The sequence below is a fragment of the Canis lupus genome, chromosome 1, assembly GCF_011100685.1.
Source record: "Canis lupus familiaris isolate Mischka breed German Shepherd chromosome 1, alternate assembly UU_Cfam_GSD_1.0, whole genome shotgun sequence".
Classification (NCBI taxonomy): Eukaryota; Metazoa; Chordata; class Mammalia; order Carnivora; family Canidae; genus Canis; species Canis lupus.
The window spans coordinates 65,695,457-65,711,611 of record NC_049222.1 but is presented as its reverse complement, the minus strand read 5'-3'; the positions used below and the strand labels follow the sequence as shown (position 1 = coordinate 65,711,611).

Sequence of the window (16,155 nt, the reverse complement as noted above, 5' to 3'; positions counted from 1 at the left end):
CAATACTGACAATTTGCTCAACATATACTTCTGTCGGATTGTCAAATATTAGGAATATGAAGTTTAACTTCTAGTAAAGAAAATAAGTTTTTAAATTAAATCCTATAGACCCAGCCTTAGGTTCAATGAGATCTTATTCCCTTAATTAACTAGGTGTTAAAAAAAAAAATTAACTAGGTGTTATACAGAGAATACTTGTGCTTGATTTTTTTTTAAAGTGAATTTAATTGAAATGTTATATTATTTCTGGCTACTTTGTATCGAATTAATACATATATTTAACATATATCCACCACTGTCTTCAAACCATTTCCTCCCAATCACCTAGTAGGATTTGAAAAATTCAAATATGAATATTCGAGATGGAAGAGTCAAAATAAACATTTTGACTTACTGGAAGTTAGTCACTATTATTACTAAAGAATATACTGAGAAAGCTCACAATCTTAGACCCCAAGCCAGGTTACATAAACAAACAGAAAGCCTTCTGAAGGCATTTGCTTTCCCTAATTTGTCTACTCTGGTTGCCAGAGAACTATCTGTGTTAAATCAGAAAGTCTACACAATCTCTTTGATCTATAAAACCTGAATATGTTTTGAAGTCATAGTTTTATGAAAACAAAGGATTTTTGAGGATGATTGCTCTCCATAGTTTCCAGTCTCCAAAGATACCTGCCATCAATTCTTTCCTTCCCTATTTGTACATGCCACTAAGGGGAGACAGAGTTTATTTCCCCTTCATTTGAATGTGGGCTGGCTATTTACTCCTCTGACCAACAGAATGCAATAGGGGTGATATTCTGGGACTCCTGACCTAAGGCTTTAAGAAGACTGGCAGCTTCTGCTTCCTTACTCTTGAAATTCTTGCTCCTGAGAAACACTCATCCCCCACCCCATTGACCCGAACACATGTGATGTGAAACCAACGACAGAAGGAAAAGCCATATTGAGGAGAATGGAGGCCCTCAGGTCAATAGTCCTAGATGAGTCTCCTCCTGACAGTCAACCTCCACAGCCAACCATTGAGTGAGCGTCCCGTATGTCCTAGCTCAGCTGAACTCTAAAATAACTACAACATCACTTAGAGCAGAACTGAGCCCAGTCAATCTACACAACAATGGAAGATAATAAAACGTTATTTTGAACAAGTTCGGGGATCATTGGTTCCACAGTAGTAGATAACCAAAGGCACACAACCGTGACATTTGTTTTACTCCACATAACCATCACAGAAATATATGCTACTAACTTTGACTATTGTATGAAAAGTTCTGACTTGCACTTGTAGTTCCTCTTAGTAACTTATAAATATCTTCAAAGATTGTGTTTGGGTTTATTGTGGATTTTACCTCATATATTCTTCAGGTTTTGCATTTCCTCTTCAATGTGGGCCATGCTTTTTTTCATACTAAAATGTCCACCCTAGGCTTTTTTAGTTACTTGGTCATACTATTTATAGGGTGTTTTTTTAGTATTTTCATAAGCCAAAGCTCAAAATTTGCCTTAAGTTCCAAATATTTTTCCAGGTAATGCACAAAAAAAAAAAAAAAAAAAGGCGGGGGATGGCTTCCTTTAATACGTTCTCAAATTGATGTACTTAGTGAACACACTGTACTCAGTAGAAGACAAGCAAAAAGCAACTACATTTTTTCTTCAAACTTCCTGTTAAACTCACTTTGACAGATAGTTCTTCCCCTGCCCTTGAGTGAAATCTTGGAGGAATGCCTATGGTTTTAATAACAACTCATAAATAATTTATGGACATTCCCCTTTTCAAAGTAATTTAAAGTCCAGTCCAGTGTGATATTAGAACTCCAATCTAGCTTAAAACTTCTCCTTTCCTGCAGCTTGGAACTGCACTGGGCTTGGCAGAGTCACAGAAGTAAGGGAAGAAGGGAGTGGAGGGCAGGGTCAAAGTATTGTCATAGCATCCTGGCTCCATCCCCCACCCTCCTCACATGACTGGTGCATTTGAAATCTGGTGTTGGTGCATGCTAGGTACAGAGGTCCACATCCTCTCTCTTAGGAGGGACAATTGTGGGTTCGTGCATGGTCTGCCTGCTGGAGAACTCTGGCTTTATTTCCCTGATATAGGAAATGTCTCCTCTGGAGACCACGACTGAGTCTTCTCTCAGTGCTTGGTTTACAGTAATTCATTCTTTTATTAGAATACCTTCTCCCTTTATGCCTATCCAGTAGGGTCCCTAGAACGACTCCAAACCAGCTGTTTTGTGAGATCCACATTGGTTCTGGGAACATCCAATTTCCCTCGCCTTTGTTGTAAATGCACCTCACTCACAATATGGCCATCGCTTTGCTCTGCTGTCAGGCTGTTTGATCCAGCCCGTAAGCTTAATAGGCAAGAGTCACATATCAGTCATTACGTCCCTCTGACCACCTAATAGGGACATATGCTCTCCAATGATATTCCTGAAGTATCCCTTGGTTGGTTTGAACTGAAAAGAATATTCCCCATCATGTCCCCACCGCCAGGATAGGAGGAATACATAATAAACTACTAATACGCCCTCAAGAAATAAATTGATAACCACATCTTCATTCTCTAATGAACACTTGTACGCGGGCTAGGGTCAGATGATGAGTCGGTGGAAACTCACACCCTCCTCTAATGTTTGAAGGGCCAGCTCAGGATACAAATGGAGGCCCACCTAACATTCATATAAATATTTAGAAGTTCAAATCAAGCTAATAAACAGTTATATAAAATGCATCTTACCCTCCAACCTTGACAAATATACCTTTCTAAAAACAAAACTGAAAACCATGTGTGTAGCTCTGGTTTCCATGTGAATTAAAATGGATAGAAACAACTGAATTTAATTATTACTGGGTACTTCTGAGTATGCTATTTGCCAAGCTAGCAATATCTGGGTAAGTAATAAAATAAAGAAAATATTGCTTATGTATTTATGTCATAAAATGTACATTCAATTTAACAAAATCCTAATTATGCTGTTAGAATCAATCATTTTACACAATTGATGTCTTAATGAAAGTGATGCTAAATTAAGCAATTCTTCTTGAGCCAATGTAGTTCTTCATTATGATTTTATATAAATTGTAGTTTGTAGAAACTTTTTCCTCCTGAAGTAGTAGCAATAAAATTAATAAAATTATTTAAGAAATTCAAGGAATTGAAAATAAACCATAAATCTTACCTATTTTATTCAAACACTAAAATGGGATCAGAGATACCTGTAATCAAAAAAATGTGACAAAATATTTTAATTTCATTCAATAAATTACTGCTGCTTCACCAATCTTCCCATATCTTTTAAAGAAATAACTGGATGCACACAATAATGTAAACTCACTATCATACTTCACTCATGTCTATCATTATACATGGATTTAGGCATAATATAAATTATTTTATATTGCTGTTGTCATATTGCTAAATGTTCCTCAGTCACCAGGTACAATTATTACAAATAACTATTCAAATTTATGATTACTTTCAAAAACATAAACGGAGTTTATAAAGGAGGAAATAGACACTAAACATTAACATGACGCCATACTTCATTCTGTAAGACTCTTATGTTAGTGCTAAGACGAAGGATTTGACAAGCTAATTTGCCTTTTCTCTTACCCCCTAAGCCCTCTTGCTTCTCAACCCCTCCCTCTACTTAAAGGTTGAGTCCATCACCAATATTGGCAGTTGCATAACTGACAAATTTTCAAGATATTCAGAGGAGTTGCCTTTTGGTTCACAGAGGCAAGTCAAGAGATATGAAGAAGCATTTCCTTGGGGCTGAACAGTTTTAATCACAAGGGTGGACATTTAAGATTTTGGGGCTTTGGGGCTTTGGGGCTTACTGTGCCAGTGCTGAATGTTGGTCCCTTAAGTAAGAAAAACATCTAGTTGGCTTTTTAAAAATATTTACTTTTTGATTTATTTTTAAATGAAAATAAATACACTCCTTGTTAGCATAAACAACATTTTTTTAAGAAAAGTAACTTCATTTTCTTCTAAACAAAAAAATGTTACTGAGACAAATGGGGGTGTTTTATATTTTTGTAAATCTCATTTATGTCTGACTTAATGGAAGCCAAGTGAATATTTAAAGAAAACCCAGCCACATGCATATATGTAATGAGAAAACAAAGGGTTATTTTGATAACCTTTTCAGAAAATTCTGGAAATTCTTCTTTCATAGCACACCAAAACTCAACATATGGTAGTTTCTCAAAGGTTAGCCGGAACATCAATGACTTTTATGTACTCTGTGACATTACAGTCTATCAATCCCTCTGGTACTTTAAGTGAATCATTTATTCATATCCCATTTTGTTGCATTCTTATCAATTATTCAGAAAATACTGGTTCACTGAGTTTTACAGATCTTCTAAATGTTGACCTATTTTACTATATAATCTTTAAAAAATTATATTCAGTTTTAGAAATCATTTGGTTTATTTTGATAACATGTCCATCGAACACCTAAGTCTAAACAACCATTTGTATGTCAGCCATTCTTTCAAGTGCAGATGGTGTTCCATGAAAAAAAGTGGCCATTTCAGCTTACAACTGACACTCTCACATGACTGCAACTCTTATTGACAAACATACTTCTGTTTGCAGAAGATGTGTATTATGCAATATTAAAATTGAAAGAATATTAAAGGACATTTACTCAGTTAAGATTTAATTTAAAAATATTTTTTATTGCTCTTTCAAGGACATTCTCTTTTTTAAGAGATTTTATTCATTTATTTGAGAGAGAGAGAAAGAGAGAGAGAGAGAATGAGTGGGAGGGTGGGAGGCAGAGGTAGAGGGAGAAGCAGACTCCCCACTGAGCAGGGAGCCCAATGAGGGCTAGATCCCAGGACCCTCGGATCACGACCTGAGCCAAAGGCAGATGCATAACCGACTGAGCCACCCAGGGGCCCCTCAAGGACATTCTTGAATAAAACTGGTGCCTTCTTTTTTCTGCAAATGTGTAGTGGTGAAGAAATTGACAACTACTAATATGGTTTGGGGTCACAGCTTTGACTTGTGTTAACAGTTTTACTCACCAACTGCCCTTGCACCATCGGAACAAATGTCAACAGTTTTTTCAAAGAAAACCATATAGGTCAAAAGAAGATATTCAATCCTTTGAATATTTCAGCAGCATTTCTGTTGCTGCCAAGCATTCACATAAAGGACCTCTGATTATTCATTTGTGCTGATACTCAACAGCTGATGCTGGAATATAAGCAAAATGGCAAACCCAGCCATATCTGTAAGTATTTTCATTTTTAAGGAAAACGTACAGTTTTATAGAGAAAATATTGACTCGATCTTAATATTTTGTAGCTCAGTTTTTAATTCGATGAATTACTGTAGTTTTGGAAAGTGGCAGTTCCATGGTTTCTTTTACCAATTGTTTTTCATCCGGCAGGCATTCAGCAATGTCAACTGTAGAAGGCATACAGTGTGTGCTTCTCCAGGCAATGCAATATAACTTACCCTGCATGAGGATTCTGTGATAACTCTTTAGTTTTTAAGTTTCTAGTTTGAAAAACTGAAACAAATGAATTCTGTTTTAAAGAGTTCATCATTTCTACATTTAAAAAACAAATTACTTATTTAAAAAAATCAATGATTAATCTAAAAATGTCTTTGTAATATAACTGGCACCATGTTGCTATTCAAAATGTCCTATTGAATAAGAAACACTAAAGTAAATTATTAACATCTCCAACGCATTAAAAAGAACAGCTTTCACAATCTATGTGCTTTTTATTTATGGTTTCACACATTTTTTTTTCTTTTTATTAGCTTCCTCCTTTCCCCGAATCAAACTCTATGATATGTCATTTCTTCTTTTTTTTGGTAGCATCAGACGTAGGTGGAAGTAGTTGTGAACTGAGAAAGCAAGGCCTCTAATCTCTCTTTTAAAAGTCAAAGTTTAAGGGCATCTAGGTGGCTTAGTCAGTTGAGTGTCCAGCTTTTGGTTTCAGTTCAGGTCATGATCTCATGGTTGTGAGGTTGGACTCCCATCAGGCTTCACTTAGCATGAAGTCTGCTTGGGATTCTCTCTCTCTCCCTCTTTGCCCCTCATGCTTGTGTGTGTTTGCTCTCTTGCTCTCTCAAATATGAATGAATGAATAAGTAAATAAAATCTTTAAAAAAAATAAAGAGCCAAACTTTATCTTTCCAATATAGCGACTCAAAGATGCTACAAATGGGGAGCTGGAGTCCTGGTGCCACATCTGGCCACAGGCACATCACCAGGAACAGAGGAAAGGTCCTCATTTGTCAATATTTTTTTTCACTGGGGATAAGTGGAATACACTAGAGTGTGGAACTTTGGGTCTAAGGCGAGGACACTCCTAGCAGGCCACCATAGATTGTCTAAAACGTTTTAAAAAATATTTATTTATATATTTCAGAGAGAGAGCACAAATGGAGGGGCAGAGGGAAAGGGAGAGAGTCTCAAACAGACTCCTTGCTGAGTGCAGAGTCCAGCCAGGGTTTAATCCCATAACTATGGGATCACGACCTGAGCCGAAACCAGGAGTCAGACACTATACCACCCAGGTACCCCCAGATAGTCTAAAACACTCTATATAACCCTTTCTGACAATCTGCTTGGCCAAGAATGCTGTCAGGGTTGATGGTGAACTGGGTTCATTATCATATAAACTTGAACCAAATTTATTTTTCTGAAGGAATTCAATTTATCAATCTCCCAATATATGGAGCTCTTATGGTCTTTTTATGCAATCAAGTCTTCAAGACGCCTATTAAAAACTGTCATTTTACTTAAAAAAAAAAAGATAACAAAAAACAAAAATTCTTAAAACTCTGGGATGGGAATGCCTTAATTAGAAACCAAATATTTTTCCATTACAGTGAATTTCTATCTAGACCAATATCTCATTTGAACTTTATAATAACATCTATGTTCTGACTTAAGGAGGTTCCTATTCAGGTCTTTCCCAGGTTACAAGTCAATGCCAAATCAGGGTATGTATGGATGAACCATTCAACTCCCAAGTTCACAGATTCTTGGCCTTTGCAACATCAGTGAATCACCCTCTACTCCCCACCAATAAACATCATTTCAACCATCCATACCCATAGCTACTCCTTGGACCCTGTGACCATTCAGAACTGCTCCATTCCTTAATTTTAAATTCCCATGTTTGTCTTTATTTTGTCTAGAGTTTAATTAGTGAGTGTAAGGTCTATGTCTATCTTCCTTACTATTATATCCTACACAATTTATCTTTCAGAGCCTTATTTCTTGATATTGTATTCTATATTCTATACTTATTTGTTTATCATTTCTCATTCTGCTTATACTATAAAATCCACGAGGGACTGAACTTTATTGTAATCACTGTTGTGTCCCCAGCACCTAGTATAAAACCCAACTCATCATATATGCTCAGTAAATATTGAATGAATAAATAAATGAGCACTATGTCAACACAGCACCCTGAACATGACACGTGGTTAACAAATATGCATTGCATAAGTGAATAATTAATAATAATAGCCAATACCTATTGAGTGTTTAAACTGTGCTGGGTAATTCTAATTGCTGTAAATAGATCAATCTCATTTTTCTTTTCAAAAGGCCCTGTGGACTATGTAGCATTATAATGCCATTTTACAGATGAATGGATTTAAACATGCAAATATACAAATAAGCCAAACTGTGTGTTAAATACTGTGTAATTTCATCTAAGGTATAAAGAAAAAATGGGAGAAGACCTGAAAATTCCCACAGTTTTCCACAACGTAGATTAAGGACTACATTGGACTATGTCTATGGAGGACAACGGGATTATGTGGGTATAGTGGACTATGTCTACCGAGGACAATGGGATATGGGTACCTTAATTCCATTCACAGCAAAATACTTCTGTGCCCCTATCTTTTAAAAATAATCTCATTGTAGTGTATCCAAGTTTTGTATGAGAAGCAGTTAAGACAAATGCAGTCTGTTGCCATGGCCAGATATCTTTAGCATGGTTGGATGCCACTCACAAAGCAGAAAGGAAAAAGATTTGCAATTCTGAGATGTCTATTCCCAAGTATTCTCTCCTCTAACCCATTCTCTTTCTCCAAAGCAGAAGTGCATATAATGCTTCAGGCCACCAGAACTAGTGAATTAGAACTAATGTCAACTAGTGAAACTTCTAAGCAGTGAACTATTTCTAAGATGATCAAGCCAGCTCCATCTAGTTCTGATAAGATTACATTTAACACTTTCTTTTTAAAGCATCTCATACTTCTTGAGAACAGAATCTTTGCCATCTACAGTAGTGCAGTTTTGATTCATATCGAGGATTTTTCCTAGGGCTTTCACTTTAGTATTTTGGTTGGGGATAGTTTACGCTAACGATAAAAGAGATGAAAAGTTCTGTTTGGCTTTTGTCTTCACTCCCACTGGAAAAGTAATCACTGACACTCAATAGCTTAGAGTAAAGTTAACCTTACTACTGAATTAAAGTTTATGATCTGTAAATTTTAATTAGGTGAGTTTTTCAATTGCTCCTATAACAAGCTAAGTTGTCAAATAAAAATTAACTGAATTGTGGAGAAAAGAATTGATGTCTAAGGTCTAATTAAAAAAAAAACAACAAAGTAAAACATGCTGTAGCTGGAATGATTAGGACTTCAGTGATTAACAGCACAAAAGTGGTAATGTATTTTGAAATTTTTATAGTTTAACTCATAAGAGTCATATAGACTTCAGTTTGTACAGGAAGAAGTTCAGGGAGAATAAAATGTCACTGCAGCGTGTAGTCAAATTTTATCTCTCTAAGACCACCCACCAAGAAGGAAATAAATCAGTTATAAGCCATACAAAAGTCAAAAACAAAATTTATTTAGGCATTTTGGAGATAAAACACACAGAAATGTCTCATTAACTTTTTAACTTCATAGAAAACATAAAGTTCTATTCAATAAGAAATAAAGTATATGCATCAACCCCATGCTATTGATTGGTGGGTGACAAGGACAAATTTATTTTTTTAATAATAAATTTATTTTTTATTGGTGTTCAATTTGCCAACATACAGAATAACACCCAGTGCTCATCCCGTCAAGTGCCCCCCTCAGTGCCCGTCATCCAGTCACCCCCACTGCCCACCCACCTCCCCTTCCACCACCCCTAGTTCACTTCCCAGAGTTAGGAGTCTTTATATTCTGTCTCCCTTTCTGATATTTGACAAGGACAAATTTAAAGAGATGCGTTACCTTATTTGACGAAGGCTCCTCCTTCCCTCACCATCTACTATCCTATTCTCCTATTTTGCTATTTGTTAGTAGATGCATTCGTTGACAGGTGTCTGCATAATTCATGGCTCCTTCTCTTCTAATTGCAAAAACAACAAAATCTAAAACAAAACCTTCCTTTGACAGTATGGCTCCCACTAGACAACATTCTAGCTCTGTCGTTTCCTTTTCAATCAAGCTTCTTGAAAATAAAACTCTCATTCTATCCTCAAAACACTATTATCCACCTCTATCCCTACAATCTCTCCCCAACTACTCTCCAAATACCACTCATGACTTCTGTCTGTAAACCCAAAGAACAAGTTTTAGTTCCCATCTCTTTGATTTCTTTTGCAACATTTGCTGTCATCTCCTACTCACCTCCCTAGGGGTTTCTGATAGACTGGTTTTCCATTCATATTTCTATCCCCTTCTCCTCCATCTCTTCCACTGACTCCTTTTCTTCCTCTATATACTGAAAAAGTCTGCAATTAAGGATTCCATCCTTTGGACTTTGAACCCTCTCTTATTGTCAAATCTTTACACCATAGGTCCCAGAAATCTATATCCAGCAGCCTGGTGAACATGACTCATGATTTTTCCATAGACTTTTAAACTTAGCATGTGTCAGAAGGAACTTATTGACACCCTCACAAATCTTTCCTCCTCCTACAACTCTACCTAAGTGAATGATCCTGCAGTGCACTCAGGTACCAGAGTCAGAAGTCTGGGAGGAGCCTGCTCCCTTATTGTATCTTCCATTGTCATGCCAGTTCAGCATGGCTTTTTTTTTTTTCTATATCTCATAAATATTCTTCAATATATTCCCTCATCTCAATACCTTCTACCTTAGTTTTGACTTCTATAACTTCCCTCTGGATTGTATCAATAGACTCTATATATGTCTTCCTGTCACCAGCTGTCTTTCTCCTGTCTATCATCTCTCTTCTTCCACATTGCTGTTTCTCACAAAGTAGATTTAAGCATTTCTTCCCCCATTTGAATTTCAGTAACATTTAAATATTTTTTCTTTAAGACCCAAAGATTTTACCAGAGTCTTGTAGACCGAGGTAAACAATTGGACTGTATTTTATGTGCAATGAGAGTCATTGAAAAGTTTCATGTAGGAAGGTGTAATAATTTGATTGACATCTTGATAAAATTACTCAAGCTGCAGGAGTGAATTGTAAGGTGGAAAGATAAGTGGGGATATCATTTAAGGAGGATAGCAGTCCAGGTGATGGTGGCATGCACTGATGTAACTGTAGATGTGGAGGGGTGAAAAATTCAAGGAATTATATAGGGAAAAAGGCACAGTCTTGCTTTGGGGTTTGATATACAGAATAAGAAAATTAGAAGACTCAGGAATGAATGGCTCCAAGTTTTATGCTAAAGCAAGTAGTCAGATAATTGTGCTGATTACTAAATCTGAGAAAAAAGACTGTAATGGGAAGTTTTGGTGGATGAGAATGTGGGGATTTGAGGAGGGAAGGTGATCTGTTTTAAGACATGTTAAAACTTGAAATTCCTATTAGACAAATCTATGGACTTCCACCCCATCCATATGGTGAAGGCTTAACTCCCTATATGACTATAGTAGAGATAGGGCCTTTAAGATGATAGGATTAAATGAAGTCATAAAAGTGGAGTGGCCTATAAAACTGGTGTCCTTTTACATTTTCTCTCTCTCCCTCCCTCCCTTATTCTCTCCTCCTCTCTCTCCCTTATTTTCTCCCTCATTCTGACAGCAAGGCCTCCTAAGGACAGCAAGCCAGAAAAAAAGTTCTCACCCGAAACTGAATCTTGACTTTGGACTTTCCAGCTTCCAGAACTGTAAGAAAATACATTTCTGTTGTTTACGCTACCTAGCCCATGGTATCTTGTTATAGCAGCCTGAGCTGACTCAAGAGACATCTTGGTGAGATAACAGTTTGATATATTTTCTGATGTTTACTTTCTCCCTTCCCAAGCTCTATTCAAACAGCCATGTTATTCTGTACTCAATTGAATTAAGGTAAGGATCTGGCTGTAGAATCCAGAGAAAAGAGGGAGACTTCCTGGCTTTGGATCCTTTTAAAACATGACAGGATTAAATGGATAAAATGATTGAGAGAGACTTAAGGCTGATCAGACCTTTGCTCTACCATGCCCTCACCCACCCCTGCAATCCTATTCCCTTTCCCATTAGCCAGAAAAGAAGAGATTCCCTGAGATGAAAAGGAACAATGAGATGGCAGTGATGGGAGTAGAGAGGTTGGTGGTACGGGTCAAGAGGGCTAGACCAAATGGGCCATGTGGACAGGAAAGGGCCATACTGAGGAGCATTGCTAAAACACCTAGGAACCATGTGGAAGTCATCATCTGATGAGTACCCTGGCCTATTTTTTATATAATCACTGTCCATCCCCTGTGCCCAGAGGTTATGCAAGCTGTTCTTTTCATCAATGTCTAATAAAGGCATCTCTTCAATAGCTTCTGGCATTTCTCCCAGCCACTGCTCAGCAGGAGTGACACCTGTTGGCGCTTCAGATTTTGCTTGACTCTTCTCTGACTTACCTCATATGGACAAGTACACAAATCATTTTTCAATATCCCAGCAACTCATAATATTGAGAAAGCCCTGGATAGTTAGTGGGGAGATGGTGGTCTGGAAGGGAGACTTCCCACACCTGTAGCGAGTGGAATAGAATGCCAAATGAGGCCACCTCATGATACTTCCCAAACTGAGTCAGTGATGAAATATTTTCAAGTGGGTAGTTGGATATGATTCTGAAGCTCAAAGGAGTCACAACACAACAGAGAAATATAAAACCATGGAAATGGATGAGATCACATAATGAGAAAGTTCAGCCAAATAAAAAGGGAGAGCCAAGTCCTGAAAAATAATAATCATTAGAAAGAGCACCAAAGAAGAATGAAAGAAGGAATGGCCCATGTGATAGGAAAATAATCAGGAGAACAGATAGAGAAGCCAAGGCCAGAGAGGGCTCGATAAGGGCCTACATGTCATATTATAGGTTGCTGACAGGTCTAGTAAAATGAGGACAGAAAAAGACTTTATTGGTTTTAATGGCATAAAGATCAGCATCAATGAAGATATGAAAACAGAGCCAGATTGGAGGAGATTGAAAAGTAAAGAAGAGTGAGGAGGGACAGGCAGAGTGTGTAGAGAGTTGTTTCAATAAATTTGGATGTGAGATGGGGCAAAGAAATGGGTTAGAAGTTAGAGTGCTTAAAAAACAAGTTTCCCTTCTTTTCTCCACCATCTTTTGATTTTTTTCAACATGGGAGATATTGGAAGATGTTCAACTGGTGGAAATGCCCCAGCAGAGATAGAGAGATTAACTGAGTAGAAGAGAGAAACACTAGTAGAGATATAAGGCAAAAGAGGGAGACACTGACCTTTGATTAAAGGAGGGACACTTCTTCCAATGTAGCAGGAAGAAGGAGGGCAAGGAGTACAGAGGCAGGTAGCCTGTCAGTTTGGTTGGTGGGAAGGTGAGGAAGTTACTAACAGATCTTCTATTTATTAAAAAAAAAAAAAAAAAAAAAAAAAAAAGAATAAGATTAGCAACTAAGAGTGTATATTTAAAAGGTTTCCAAAGAAGGAGGTCTAAGGGAAGAAGATAAATTGGTAAGAATGGTCTTAAAGAATTCCAAACTGAGCCTTAAAAAAAAAAAAAAAAAGGCATAACAGAATTACTGAGTGTTGTTGAGACCTTATTCGGAGTACATAGTCACAAATTTTAAAGGGATCCATTAGCCTAGTTGTGTGATCCACTACCTTCAATAGTGGTTTGGGTCCAGAAGAGATAAGAAAGGTGGATTTTTTTTTTTTCAGTTGTACAGTGGAGGAAGAAAGACAAAGAATCTGAGGGTATTTGACTATTCCTCTTCCAGGAGATAACACTGCTTCCTGTGCATACTATGATCATATTTATTATCACTCGGAACTGTGATTGTTGGTTATGTGCATGCTTTGTAATTAGACCAGGAGAACATTTTGAATAATCTATATCTCACCTCTATAGTTTCAAAAGTCAGTCAGCACTAAAATGTTTGCTGAAGGAGTTCATAGAAAAACCTTGGGATGGGAAATATCAGAAAGGGAGACAGAACATGAAAGACTCCTAACTCTGGGAAACGAAGTAGGGGTGGTGGAAGGGGAGGTGGGCAGGGTGTGGGGGTGACTGGGTGATGGGCACTGAGGTGGGCACTGATGGGATGAGCACTGGGTGTTATTCTATATGTTGGCAAATTGAACACAAATAAAAAATAAATTTACTTTAAAAAATAGAAGCCATTTAAGTTTATGCAAATGAAAAAAAGGAAAAGAAAAACCTTGGGAGATAGAAAAGCCATTATATTCTTCTAAATTTCAGGAAATACAGAGTGGACTTCAGCACATGGCTTCCCATGGATTTGGGAACCCCAAATCCTGAACCTGGAATGATCAAACCCTACATGAAGAAATGTCATCAGAGTAGAGAATGCTGAGAAAGTGTGAGGCCCGAGAAGAGCAGTGAGCCCTGAAGACTAGTACCTTCTTCAACAGGGGCGGAGATAATGTAGCATTGAGAAAACAATCCTCTGATGCTTCATGGCTGCATGATCTATTCCAGCATGCTAGGGTTTCAGGGCGAAGGAGAGTTTTACAACCATCAAAAGAAGCTCCTTGCTGTAACACAAGTTAAAATATGCTGAGCACAGGGTTTTCATTACAAGGGGTCTTAATAACTCACTTGGCTTGACTGACCACAGGCAAAAGTAGGCTCAGGGAGTGTTATAGGAAATTGGCCATTGGAGCGGGGGTGGGGAGAGTGAATGACTACACGATAAAAGAAGGTCACTCCAGTAGATATTTGTTTAATACCTACTGTGTTCCAGGCACTGTATTCAATTATAAAACTTCAAAGTACACAGCTTATGTCAAGACAGCCTGCTCTACTTCATCAGGGGCAATGTGTTGTGTTTATTGGGTGCACCTCTGTGTATATAATAAATTATATTTACTTATATTCTATGTCAACTTTTCCCAGAAAATGTTCCTTAGAATACTAGAGTCCCATGAGATATTAATAAATGTTCTAGGGAGAGGAAAGTTTCCCAACACAAATAAGTTTTGGAAGTATTAGGTTAAACAATGGGTTTCTTTACGGGAGAAAATCTAGAAGACTTTAAAGAACTAATAAGTGTTAATGTTTTCTAGGAAAGGGGGAGTAACATAATAATTCGGCATTGCCAGACTTACTTGATTATGGTCTTTTTTCATGAAACAACTTTTAATGTCTCGGAGGATTTGTGTTTCATTTGCCTGTGGAATTCTAAATTGTCTAATGTATGTTTTATATTAAATATATAGAGAGTGTATCATATATTCATATGTGTTAATTATCTTCTTTCCCTATTCTAGGCCCAACTTTGAACAAGTTGTGCAGATATTTTATTCATCAACATGAACTATCAATTCATTTTAAAAAGATGTTTTCATCCTAATTAAATTTAGATAGTCTAATCAGCAGCCAAGAGTTATAATTATACATATTCTTAAGAAGTTCATGAAAAGGGCAATGGACTAAGAAGATATGAAACATTTTATCTCAAACTAGAGCACCAAGGAAACCTTCAAGTCCCAGGAAAGATAAATTTCGAAATATCAATTAATCCAAGTATTTTACAATATGCAAGAATGTTAAGATTATTTCAAAGCCTTGGACATTCAGTAAAATAATACTTGATGCCTTACTCAGAGACTTTTATCCAAAAATGTCATAGTATTCTAAAAATATATAAGTCCCTTTTACAAATAACTATCAAAAATCATTATGCCCACAGAAACTCAGTTTGACCAACTGGACCTGTCCACATTTTTTTTTTTTTTTGTCCACATTTCTTAATTTTAAGTTTTTATACTCCTAGGTAGTTCCATGTTTTGTGTGACTATTAACCATCTTCAGCTGTGTAGAGCCAGATGCAGTGACTGAAGGCCAAGTATGGAAATTACACAGTTAATATAAATGCATGACCCTCATACCGAATGATTCAGGAATATACATTACATTTCATGAGTGAGTTCTCTTCAGGGATTACATTAACCGTATCTTCGCTTTGGCACAATTGGCATGGACTTAAAGGCAGTTTATAATAGAAGTAATTTAGAGTCAGGAAAGGGTCAATGAGGCCCTGAAGAGTATAAAAATAGTGATACTCTGAGGACTCCAATAGTAAGCCATTTAAACAAAATTAAGGAAGGATATAAAAGAGATTATGTAGCATACATTTTAAATGCAGAGAGTTTTTAAAAATCATCACAGCGCTTAAATACCTTTAGTGATTCCTCATTATCTTCAGGATCAAGTCCAGACTTTCTCATGTGGCTAACAAAATCTTTCACCGTGTGTTTTTTTTCTTTTTTTTAAGATTTATTTATTTATTTTATAGAGAAAGAAAGGGAGAGAGAGTATGTGAGTAGAGGGAGGAGTAGAGGAAGAGGAAGAGGGAGAGGGAGAGAATCTCAAGAAGACTCCCTGCTGAGCATGGAGCCTGTCGCAGGGCTTGATCCCACCACCCTAAGATCATGAGCTGAGCTGAAATCAAGAGTCCGAGCCTCAAGTGACTAAGTAACCCAGCACCCGACCATGTATTTCTTTCATTTTTTTCCCTTACCATGCGATCCCACTCCTCACTTTTCCTATCCCCAGATGGCCAACTTTCTCGCTGCTCTTCAAAAACACTCATTCTTCCCATACTTTTGCCTGCTGTTCCTTTCTTCTGGGACTCTGAAGATTCAGGGCAGATCCTGCCTCTTCTCTGAAGATTTCCCTGACTTTCTTAAGCAGTTTCTTTCTTCTTTTTCACCCACGAAACTTCAAACATTTCTCATCTGAGGGACTATTTTTATTCCTACTAGA

General features: G+C 37.1%; 1 long non-coding RNA gene across 2 annotated transcripts in view; it reads left to right on the top strand.

The window, feature by feature from the left end:
• The window catches only part of LOC111096230, a 38,597-nt gene extending 22,940 nt beyond the window's left edge, over nucleotides 1-15,657 (top strand). For both annotated transcript variants that reach the window (XR_005353887.1, XR_005353885.1), the window contains exons 4-5: nucleotides 10,993-11,077; nucleotides 13,627-15,657. This is a non-coding gene — a long non-coding RNA (uncharacterized LOC111096230). The remainder of the gene's footprint in view (nucleotides 1-10,992; nucleotides 11,078-13,626) is intronic.
• The last annotated feature ends 498 nt before the right edge of the window (nucleotides 15,658-16,155 follow it).